The 12,202-nt window shown below is 42.0% G+C and overlaps 1 protein-coding gene across 5 annotated transcripts in view; it reads left to right on the top strand.

The window, feature by feature from the left end:
• CTPS2 (CTP synthase 2) overlaps window positions 1-5,873 on the top strand; it is a 306,531-nt gene extending 300,658 nt beyond the window's left edge. For all 5 annotated transcript variants that reach the window (XM_089693658.1, XM_089693654.1, XM_089693659.1 and 2 more), the window contains one exon: window positions 3,215-5,873. The gene's annotated coding sequence lies outside the window, so the exon portion shown is untranslated. The remainder of the gene's footprint in view (window positions 1-3,214) is intronic.
• The last annotated feature ends 6,329 nt before the right edge of the window (window positions 5,874-12,202 follow it).

Raw genomic sequence — 12,202 nt, 5'->3', positions numbered from 1 at the left:
TTTAATGGGACTGCCAATGCCAAGAGCAATAGTGACACAAGAAGTTAGAAGCAAAACAAGGAAATAGTGGCCATGCAGTGGGGCAGAGAGTTGTAAATCTTGACAGTGACTGAACTGAGTTATAGATCCTTAGGCATGTAGAGCTGTTTATACTAAAACGTTTTTTTTTGCAATTTGCCTGGAGCTTTCACTTTAAATGCATTCCTGAACCCCTGTAAATTGTCGCCTAGTTGTCCAATTTAATATAGACAACCCTGCCTCTGTACTATGTTAAAAAAGTGTACAATAATAGATAGATCATTAGAACTCAAGGCAAACCATTCATCTTGTCAAGATGTTGTGTAGAGAGATACATAAATAAACATTATGCAAAAAGAAAGACTTAGAAATTGACATGTACAATATGTCAAATCTAAGCTATTTTATCACATCTTTTTTACTGCTTATGGAAATGTCTAAGGAAATGTGTACAGTGCTGTTCAGATTTTAGCCAGCCTCTTGTTATTCTATATTAAGATTTTTATTTTTAAACAAATTAGAAATTTAATTGTAGACAAGGATCTGAGATATGGGCATGAATATACAGAAACGGAGTCAATTCCAGGCAGGAATCTATGAAAATGCAATTATATTTAGACTTTTATTAGGAAAGACATTTACCGAATGTATATATTTTGAGGCCATTGTATTTATTATGTGGATTGTAGCGTATAGTAAAGCAAAAAAATAATTTTACATGGAAAGCTTATACCTGTGAAAATATTGTACTGAGTTAGGTATAGTGTGTATTCAGTAAATGTACATTTAAAGCTGAACTCCAGAAATTATCTGTATTGCATACTTACATTCTTCTAGCTTGGCACAGTGTAACTAAACAGTACATATCTCATACCTGATGAGCTGCTCGGGAAGCTGCAAACTACTGCAGTAGTCATTGCTACTAAATTAATAGCTGCGAGCTTGGATTCTATGCGAGCGGCTTCCCATCTGTACATTGACCACAGAGGCTCGCTCTTTCATCACTGCCACATAAACAGCACATGGCATAAACAGAATGCCTTGTATTTTTTTTTTTTCAATGGTGGAGAGTTACTAAAACTGGAGAGTGCAAAATCTTGTGCAGCTCTGCATAGAAACTAATTAGCTTCCAAGTTTTATTGACAAAGCTTAATTGCGCAAGCTGAAGTTAGAAGCTGATTGGCTACCATGCACAGCTGCACCAGATTCTCCTTGCACCAGTTTTAGTAAATCTCCCTTATTGTTTTCCATGATTGGATGAGATGAGGTAGAGGGACCATGACGTCACAATCTTCAGCTTGTCTAATTCAACAAATTAATTGAAAGAAATACAAGGCATTCTATAAATGGCAGCAGCAAGCAAGTGCCCCGCACTTTGGTTAGTGTACAGAAGGTCTTACACAGAATCAGGACCCAGAAGATTGCTTCCATCACAATAGTAGTGCTGATTACTACAGTGATTTTTTGCTTCTCCAGTGGCAAATCAGATATGATATGTGCTTACTTCCATGGTGCCAAGCTTGGCCATTGTGAATATGCATAACAGAAAATTCCTGGAATTCTGTTTCAATCATTTTCATAGATTTTCAAAAGAATCATAGAAAATTACAAGATTCAAAACGTGACTGTAGTATCTATTTTTCATTCTGTTTCTATCATTTTTATTGGAGTTCAACCTTAAAGTATTTATTTTTGGATAAAGTGGAGGTGGATTAGAACTTCTGTCTGTGTTTTATTGCTGTCTGTACCCCCATTAGGGAGATTCACACTCTATTTGCCTTTACCATTATCATTGAAAGTGAAAGTAAAAGAAAATATCTAATTTTAGGTTGTCCCCACACATTTTCCAGTGGGGACCTGATTCTGGTGACCTGGGGTCCCCAAGGGACACAAGTCCCCAAAGGACACAAGTGGCAAAAAATAAAAACCTACAGGGGTTTTAACCCTCCCTTACTTATGAAAAAAACATTTTACATATAGTTTTACTTTAAATATCAATTTTCAGTGACTCCACCCATCCTCCCCATCTCAGTAGATTCGTAAATGTAAACACAGACCTCGGATTTACAGTGGAGATGAATGTGGCAGGACATGGGCATGTATACAGTAGCTACAACGATGCTGTCAGCTCGCAAAAGAATAAAAATGCTCCCAGCTTGCTCACAAGAATGCGGTAATACTTCCCTTATCCTGATGAGCAAGCCGGGAGTGGTGAAAATCATCAAGGAAGGTTGGTTTTCAGTTGACAAATGGTGTATGCAAAAAGTGTTAAGTTTGGAATGAGGCTGTTTTCTTTTTATCTGGAGAGTGGAGACGGTCTATGACATCCAGCACCTGGGTTGCCCTTGTGTGGTAGGAGGGGTGAGTCTTCACTGATGTTATGGATCTGGGTAATGCTGATGTTCATTTGCACCACAAAAGGAACATCAAACAATATTATCATTCTGTTAAAAAAAGTAGATAAGTAACAGATTTACTGGCAGATAATAAAACTCCCAGACAGACTGCACCTGCTTCATGACTCCTGTACAGGTGGCCATACATGGTGCAATAAAAGTGAACCATCGATGTCTGATTTGACAAAATGATCAAATAGGACATGGATTATTCAGGGCCAATGGCATTTTGGCACCCTTATGAATCACTTCTGATCCATCCACGTAAAAGCACAAAATAGGCAATTGTTCCACCCTGTACAATTGTTTTTTTCTGCCCCAACTGATCAGCTTGGGTTGATCGATACCATCACTATCTGTCATCCATAGCTTGCCCATGGCATTTGTTGTCCCCTCGATCGATGCCCAATTTGATAGTTTTGCAAAATCAGATGTTCAGTTTTATTGTACCATGAATGACCACCATGAGCATTGTTTGTCTTTGCCACCAATGTCTGATTTGTGTTACCCTAGTAAATAAATGTAACACGGCATTTAACCCTTTATTACAACTGGTCAGCCCCCTTAGGTTTAACATACAGCTAACCTTATCAGAATTGGTTAGCTGTATGTTAAATTTTGCCGTTCACATTTTTGCACAATAGTACAATTGGTTTGCTGGCCCTCTTTTTCTTTGTATTGATTATATTTTGTTACTTTTTGTTTTCCTGTTGAAAAGTGTTATGGGCACTTACCTTACAGTGTGAATAAGTCACATATAACAACAAGGCTTACTTAGGATTTTGTTTTTCTCTCAACAGAGGCACAGCTAACCAGAGAATTTACAGATTACAAGTGGAATCGCTCTACAAACATCTGCAAGAAGAACTATTTATTTCCCATCATAAGAACTGAAAATAAGTTGAAATAATGGGCACTTGTATTGTGCACACACCTGTAAAACCTTAATATTCATGCACAGATGCTGTGTCTGAGGCTTCGAACCCACAGGCAACAGTACTGTGGGAGAGATGGACGCAAATCCTATGGAGAGCTGTCATCTCATCATCCCTAGCACTGAATGTATCTGCAGCTGTTCATCTCACATGGAGCAATTGTTTGTAATATGCTTCATACATCATTTGTACTTCCATCTAGAACCCATAGTCTGGAAAATTGTTTGTGTGAATTATCCAAAGTGGAGCCAGTTATTCTTCAGTGTTTAGCCAGCAAGTTCATTTTACACCGAGTGAATACTATCACTGTGCCCTACTGATTTTTTTGTTAACTGATCAGCTGAATGTAGTCAAATATTGGTCCAGACTATTGTTCCACAAACTGTAGGGAATTGTCAGTAGATGTAACTGAAAAGGAGAAATGGCTTGTGAGAATTATACATGGAAACAATATCACAGAGTTACTGAGAAATAATTAGCCGTCTATTTATAAAAAATGTGTTGGACAAATGTGACAAGCATTCACCCAGCCTTGATGACTTCTGAACATATTTTTCTTAATACAGTGATTTCCTAAGACCTTCAAGTCCATCTAGTGCCCTTAATGCAGCATTTTTTTTGATTGAAGTGTTTCAGAAATGTACTGCACTATAGCCACGAGATGGAACTGACAATCATAGGAAATCACTGTATTAGGCTACATTAGGTCTTTAGATTGCACGAGCAGGGTCCTCCCATAATGAAATGTATTGTAATTGTACTGTCTCCCTTTATATTGTAAAGCGCTGAGCAAACTGTTGGCTCTATATAAATCCTGTATATTAACCCCCTGGCGGTATATTAACCCCCTGAAACTTAACCCCTGTAGCTCGGGGTTAAGTTTCAGTACCAGAAGCAGTAACCCCGACCTACACTCGGGATTACCCTGCAGTTTTGCTCTGGGATCCCTCGAGCACTTATCTTGTCCTGCGCTCCTGCGATGTCCCCCCTGCAGCGTCCCCAGCCATGTCCCATGGCCAATGCCGGCATCCATCTTCCGGGTTCCGTTCCCTACGAGCGTTGGGACGTACGGGTAAAGGAACCGGCGGAATTTAAAAAATTAAAAAATTTGACATTCACTCAATACACTAAAATCTGATAGTATTCCATTACTGTATCAAACCATTTCACATACACTTTGTCCTGAGTGCTTTTTCCTGTGCCCTGCCTGCATTTTTACTGATCTTTCTGCCTGGAAACTGAGAAATGTCCATGGCATCCAAAAAGTGTCCCTTTAGGTCAAAAGCGGTTTTAGACCAGCTAGAGAACAGCGATAGTAAACTGGAACCACTTGCAGAATTGAGTGATAATGATTCGTGGGGACATTCGTTATCAGACACTGAAAACGAATTTGCAACTAAGCTCAGTGATGTGCGAACTTGGCGCTCTATTTCAAATTTCAGTGTTTTTGGTTTGATTATATTATTGAATTAAATTTATTATTATATTATTATTTTTTATGATTATTTATTATATTATAATTTATTATTTCGTGTTTCAAATTGTATCATACCCGGGATGTTTACTAGACTCTTGTTTGGACAGATTTCAGTGAGTTATTCCTAAGAATTACAGGCCTACAATAAAAAAACAACATATTTCCATTGAAAATAATGTACTGCTATGAGCACAGAAATACTGACATAATCAGACTGCTAGGGAGGTTAATAATAATTAGGTCAGAATTTGTCAGGGCTGGGCACATACTTGTCACATTTGTCCAACTGTATTATTATTATTTTCTTTTATAATTAAAACCCCTAGTGTAGTTTCAATTTAAATAATGAATATACACATGCTCCTGTATATGGGGTTTTTTTTTTTTGGAACCAGGATCTCATGCCTTTGACACAGGACCTGTATTGTAGTATAGGATTCAGGAAGCAGGATAATGGTTAATTACTGCTAGGACATAATTTCAGGGTTAGGTGAGTGTTAGGGTTAAAAGCTCAGTGTGAAGTAACCACTATAGAGGATAACACCTTCACAAGCAGAGTCAAAACAAAACTATCATTCAATTCCAATTTCGTAACTTTGCCATTTGTTAGTAAAGTGTACAAATCATCGCAACAGTGAATCCATGTGAATTATACCTTGTTTTTTCAGAACAGACTGAGATTTTGTTTGGTGGTAAATGGTAATGGATATCTCCTGCTTACAGGGGCGGACTGACAACTCATGGGGCCCCCGGGCAATAGGGGATCATGGGGCCCCTGTGTCCTTGCCCAAACTCAAAAAAGCCTATGAAAAAGGTACCAGGGGAATCTCATGGGGCCCCCTACCGACCCGGGCCCTCGGGCAGTGCCCGAGTTTCTAAATGGTCAGTCCGCCCCTGCCTGCTTGTATTTGATTTTGAAAGGAACACTGGCCCAAAATAGTAAAAAAAAATACGGCTAAAGTTTAAACTTTAGCCGTGTATTTTTATGCCATTACCATGACCCACCACCAATAAAACCCATAAAATAAATTCTACTCCTGACAATCACAGTGGTGTTCTTTGTACTCATAGAACACATTTTTTCTTTGTCCCACCTAAATACATACACTCAAACTTACACTAAATATATATACCGTATTTTCCGGCGTATAAGACGACTTTTCAACTCATTAAAATCTTCTGCAAAGTCAGGGGTCGTCTTATACGCCGGTATACGGCGAGCCGGTGTCAGGGTGGCACTCTTTCGAGGGGCGGCGCCGCCCCCCCTCCTCCTCCAATGGACACTAAGTACAGGGGTGGGCAGAGGGGCTGCTGTACCTTACCTGGCTCCGGTCCCACGACGATCCGGTCCAGGAAGCACGGCTGCTCCTTCTTCAGTTCGGCCGCTCGATGGTCGCGCGGCCACTCGGCTCCGCCTCCTCACCGGTGATTGGGCGCCAGCACTGGAAAGGCACACAGGCGACCAATCACCGGCGAGGAGGCGGAGCCGAGCGGCCCCGCGAAAATCGAGCGTCCGAACTGAAAGGAGCAGCCACTCCTCTCCCCCACTGACACTAACGATGGGGCACTATTCCTCCTCCACACTGACACCAACGATGAGGCACTGTTCCTCCCCCACTGACACCAACGATGGGGCACTATTCCTCCTCACTGATACCAATGATGGGGCACTATTCCTCCCCCACTGACACCAAGGATGGGGCACTATTCCTCCTCCCCCACTGACACCAATGATGGGGCACTATTCTCCCCACTGATACCAATGATGGGGCACTATTCCTCCCCCACTGACACCAACGATGGGGCACTGTTCCTCCCCTACTGACACCAATGATGGGGCACTATTCTCCCCACTGATACCAATGATGGGGCATTATTCCTCCCCCACTGACACCAATGATGGGGCACTATTCCTCCTCCCCACTGACACCAACGATGGGGCACTATTCCTCCTCCCCACTGATACCAATGATGGGGCACTATTCCTCCAACTGATACCAATGATGGGGCGCTATTCCTCCCACTGACACCAATGATGGGGCGCAATTCCTCCCACTGACACCAATGATGGGGCACAATTCCTGCCACTGATACCAATGATGGGGCGCTATTCCTCCCACTGAAACCAATGATGGGGCGCTATTCCTCCCACTGACACCAATGATGGGGCACTATTCCTCCCACTGACACCAATGATGGGGCACTATTCCTCCCACTGACACCAATGATGGGGTGCTATTCCTCCCACTGACACTAATGATGGGGCACTATTCCTCCGACTGACACCAATGATGGGGCACGATTCTTCCCACTGACACCAATGATGGGGCACTATTCCTCCCACTGACTAATGATGGGGCACTATTCCTCATACACTAACACTAATGATGGGGCACCATCATTGGTGTCAGTGGAAGGAATAGTGTCCCATCATTGGTATCAGTGGGAGGAATAGTGCCCCATCATTGGTGTCAGTGGATGAAATAGTGCCCCATCATTGGTGTCAGTGGGAGGAATCGTGCCCCATCATTGGTGTCAGTGGGAGGAATAGCACCCCATCATTGGTATCAGTGGGAGGAATAGCACCCCATCATTGGAATACCATACTGAAATAGCATACCATATTAAAATCAAATCTGATGTTTTTTCATTTTTTTGGGTGTGCGTTGGAAGAGGGGTAGTCTTATACGGCGAATATAGCTCAAACCCTATATTTTAACAGGAAAATAGGGGGTCGTCTTATACGCCCAGTCGTCTTATACGCCGGCAAATACGGTACTTTTTTTTTCCTCACCAAAACACACTGATCCTAACATTGCCACTAAATGAATAAATTAACACTGCTGCTAACTGACACGTACACTAACGCTCAATAAGTTAGAACAAGCTCTAAACTGGTTAATCTTTTTTTCAACAGACCTTTTTTTGTACAGATTTCTACTCCTCCAAGCAGAAAATACAATGTATCTTTTTCTCCTCTAGAGAAGTTTGTTGTTTCTCCTCTTTACAGAGAAGAAACAACAGAGAGATGTCCATAGAGTGAATGATCATGTTGGCCAATGACAGGCTATCACAGTGATCATGTGATTGGGATCCAGTTCCCCCCTGGGTTTCAATTGTTAGTACAAGACCTGAAGCTGGCTCTCGCAGCTTGGTCTCAGTGATGGGAGCATGCAATCAAGTGCACTTCCAGCACAAACTGGAACATATATTTGTGGTGTTCCAGGATTAAAGCCCACTTAATGGATGACAATGCCTTTAAAAAGTATTCATACCCCTTGAAATTGTCCACATTTTGTCATGTTACAACTAAAAACGTAAATGTCAGTCAAAAGTCCAGACCTAAATCCAATTGAGAATCTGTGGCAAGACTTGAAAATTGCTGTTCACAGACACTTTCTATTCAGTCTGACAGAGCTTGAGCTATTTTACAAAGCAGAATGGGCATTTTACTCTCTAGATGTGCAAAGCTGGTAGAGACATACCCAAAAAGACTTGCAGCTGTATTTGCAGCGAAAAGTGGTTCTACAAAGTATTGAGGGGCTGAATACAAAAGCACGCCACACTTTTTAGATATTTATTTGTAAAAAAAAGTTGAAAACCATTTATCATTTTCCTTCCACTTCACAATTATGTGCCACTTTGTGTTGGTCTATCACATAAAATCCCAATAAAATACTTGTACGTTTTTGGTTGCAACATGACAAAATGTGAAAAATTTCAATGGGTATGAGTACTTTATCAAGGCACTGTATGTGTTAGGCTATTGAAAAGGGGTTCAGAAGAAATTTGTGGGATTTGAAGTGTTAATGGCATACCTTTTAGGTTTTGTTTTAAAGCAGGACTAAACCCTTAAATACTCACCCCCCACCTCCACTGATGCAATGTCCGCAAGCTCCTTATCAGTACTAACATGTTCTTCGGAGTTCAGAATCTTCGGCAATCTTGATAGGCCGTTACTGGATTCTGTAACTCGTGCGCATGCACGTGAGAGTTTATCTCACCACAGAGGTTGCAGTGCATGTAGCATCTTGCAAGGAGTAGGATGAGAAATCTTTATTACAGAGGAGACATGGTATGCTAGCAGGCTTTTTCCACTCTAAGTGTCCCTTTAGAACTTAGGTTTAATGTTGGGGGATTCAGCTGGCTCTGACAGAGAATTGAGCGATCAGTTCTTTCCCTCTGCTCACTGGAGCGCTAGGCTGTGGAGGGGGAGGCTGGCTCATGCTCTCTGCGGGTTGCTGAAAGGCTAAGCCAGGTGCTGGTCCAGGGTTCTGGTTGCATCCTGATTATATGTTCGGGACCAGTTCTGTGACGTCAGCCGACAGTGGACCTTAGCCAGGTCACAGGAGTGCAAAACGAACTGCACTCCTGTGACCTGGCTAAGGTCCACTGTCGGCTGACGTCACAGAACTGGTCCCGAACATATAATCAGGATGCAAGTCGGCTGACGTCGGACTGTTTTCCTGTGATCCATAGCAGAAGTACAGCCAAAAGAGCTTTGTCTATACTTCTCCTTTGAGCCTAATTGTAGATTAGCTGGATTGTGAACGAATACAAGGAGGGTGATGTCAAAGGCGTGTAAAAGTCTGTGAGCTTCGCACACTGCAAGAAAGGACTACTGTTGTCTGTGTGAGAGCAGCCATCTCTCTGCAGTGGTCAACATGCCTGCACTGACTCAGAGCTTGAACACTTCCAATTAGTGAAGCTAATGCACTCTGCTGATTGGAGAGCTCTAGCTTTGCTGAGTGCATGGGAAGTGCGTTGGACCACTGCAGAGGGACCACTGCTCTCACGCCGACAGCGGTAGTCCTCTGCAGCCTGATGCCAGAGGTGAGTAAAGTTCCCAGGACGACCTTTACACATATCTGTTTTCCATCAGACTCAGTCTACCATTCACATTTCAGCTAAACTACACTGGTACTTTAAGGTACAGGGGTTGTTTTTAAGGTTAGGTTAGCTGTGACTAGGCAGGGGAAGTATATTTGGTGTAGGGAGTACTTATAACTGTTATGACAACCTACAGATCTTTCCCTTGTCCTTCGTACCAAGCGCCCCACGTAGAAAACCAGCTATGAATCTTCAACTCCAGGGAACATTATCAAAAACATGATCTGCTAATGGTCCTTGAAGACCATAAATTGGGAAATGCTAGAATACACCATTTAACTGTAGAGATGTGGCAGGTACACTTAATTATATACACCATACTGTGTCATTTCAATCTTGAAATCAGAGGGAAATACTCTTGTCAAACAAAACAATTTTCTTCTACTAAACAATGCGGCAGGCAGTGCTTTGTGAAGAATGTCCCAAATGACAGGAGCACCACTGGTCACATAATTGGCATTTAATAACCAGTTTTTTTTATTTTTCCTGTTTAAAGGAAAAAAGAAAAAACATTCTGGGAAAAAAACTGTTTCTCATACTTTTTGTTACATAAATATCAAAAAGAATTGCACAATATGAACACCACTGAAATTATTCCTTTTTAGAAAGTAAAAATAATAACCCAACATTTATTATATCAATTCAAGTGGAGCAACACAGGACCCCTTCATCAGGCATGACATTGTCGTTCCCATATATCTTTTCTGGGTTAGTGACTCAAACTACTGAAGCAAGAGGATCAGCATTACATCTAGGAAACTAGCATTTGTCAAATGTGTAGTTAGCAATGTCAGCATTTATATCATGATAGGTTTCCTTTATGCTGATCAAACTAATATTTTTATTTAAAATAATTGCAAATATATAAATAAATATATAGTATGTTTATGAATTACTTTAAAGCGATCTGTTGATTAAAGAAATATGAAAGCTGCCAATGTTGATATGGATTTTAAAGTACACTACTCAAAAAAATTAAAGGAACACTTTGAAAACAGATCAGATCTCAATGGGCAAAAATATCATGCTGGATATCTATACTGATATGGACTGGGAAATGTGTTAGCAACGTAAGGATACCCCATCGTTTGGTGGAAATGAAAATTATCAACCTACAGAGGACTGAATTCAAAGACACCCTGAAAATCAAAGTGAAAAAATGATGCAGCAGGCTAGTCCATTTTACTGAAATTTCATTGGAGCGACTCAAAATGGTACTTAGTAGTTTGTATGGCCCCACAACGTCGGGGCATGCTCCTGATGAGACGATGGATGGTGTCCTGAGGTATTTTCTCTCAAATCTGGACCAGGGCATCACTGAGCTCCTTGACAATCTGAGGGGTAACTTGGCGGCGTCGGATGGACCGAAACATGATATTGGATTTAGGTTAGGCGAGTGTGGGGGCCATTCAGTGGTATCATTTCCTTCATCCTCCAGGAACTGTCTGCATACTCTCACCACATGAGGCCAAGCATTGTCATGCACCAGGTGGAGCCAAGGGCCCACTGCACCAGCATAGGGTCTGACAATGGGTCCAAAGATTTAATTCCAATACCTAATGGTAGTCAGGGTGCCATTGTCTAGCCTGTAGAAGTCTGTGTGTCCCTCCATGGATATGCCTCCCCAGACCATCACTGACCCACCACCAAAATAGTCATGCTGAACAATGTTACAGGCAGCATAACAATCTCCGCGGCTTCTCCAGACCCTTTTACATGTGTCACGTGCTCAGGGTGAACCTGCTCTCATCTGTGAAAAGCACAGGGCGCCAGTGGTGGACCTGCAAATACTGGTGTTCAAATGGCAAATGCCAATTGAGCTCTATGGTGCTGGGCAGTGTGCACAGGGCCCACTAGAATACGTCGGGCCCTAAGGCCACCTTCATGAAGTCTGTTTATGATAGTTTGGTCAGAGACATTCACACCAGTGGCCTGCTGGAGTTCATTTTGTAGGGCTCTGGTAGGGCTCATCCTGTTCCTCCTTGCACAAAGGAGCAGATACTAGTCCTCCTGATGGGTTAAGGACTTTCTACGGCCCTGTCCAGCTCTCCTGGAGTAATTGCCTGTCTCCTGGAATCTCTTGGAATGTTACATGTTCAATCCATTTTTAGGGTGTAACATTTTCCCAATGCTGCAGCTGCTGCTCTATCCTCCCCTCCTTGTGACAGAATTACAGGGAGAAGTTCCCTCGTATTGGCTGTCTGATTTGAAAACAGCGAGACTGTGCGGGGCTCTCCCCACACGGCCACGTCATTCAATAACAGAGTTCTGTGAATAGCCTTAACGGCTGTCAGCTTGTAGTTTTCAATGAACTATCACGGCGCTGTGTACATTTATTATTTTTGTGCAAAAGGTGAACCTATCCTTTAAGGCTTCATTCACAAACACGTACTTATCCATACAATTGTGCGAAGTGCCGTCTTTGCCTGCACAGGATGTGCAAGCAGTCCTATTAATGTCTATTAAGACAGCTGCTGACAACAATG

This window comes from Staurois parvus, unplaced genomic scaffold (assembly GCF_062004578.1).
Source record: "Staurois parvus isolate SC_StPar_1 unplaced genomic scaffold, SC_StPar_1.0 ptg000635l, whole genome shotgun sequence".
Lineage (NCBI taxonomy): Eukaryota > Metazoa > Chordata > Amphibia > Anura > Ranidae > Staurois > Staurois parvus.
Note: the sequence above shows the minus strand (reverse complement) of the source record. Positions and strands in the feature narration are given on the sequence as shown.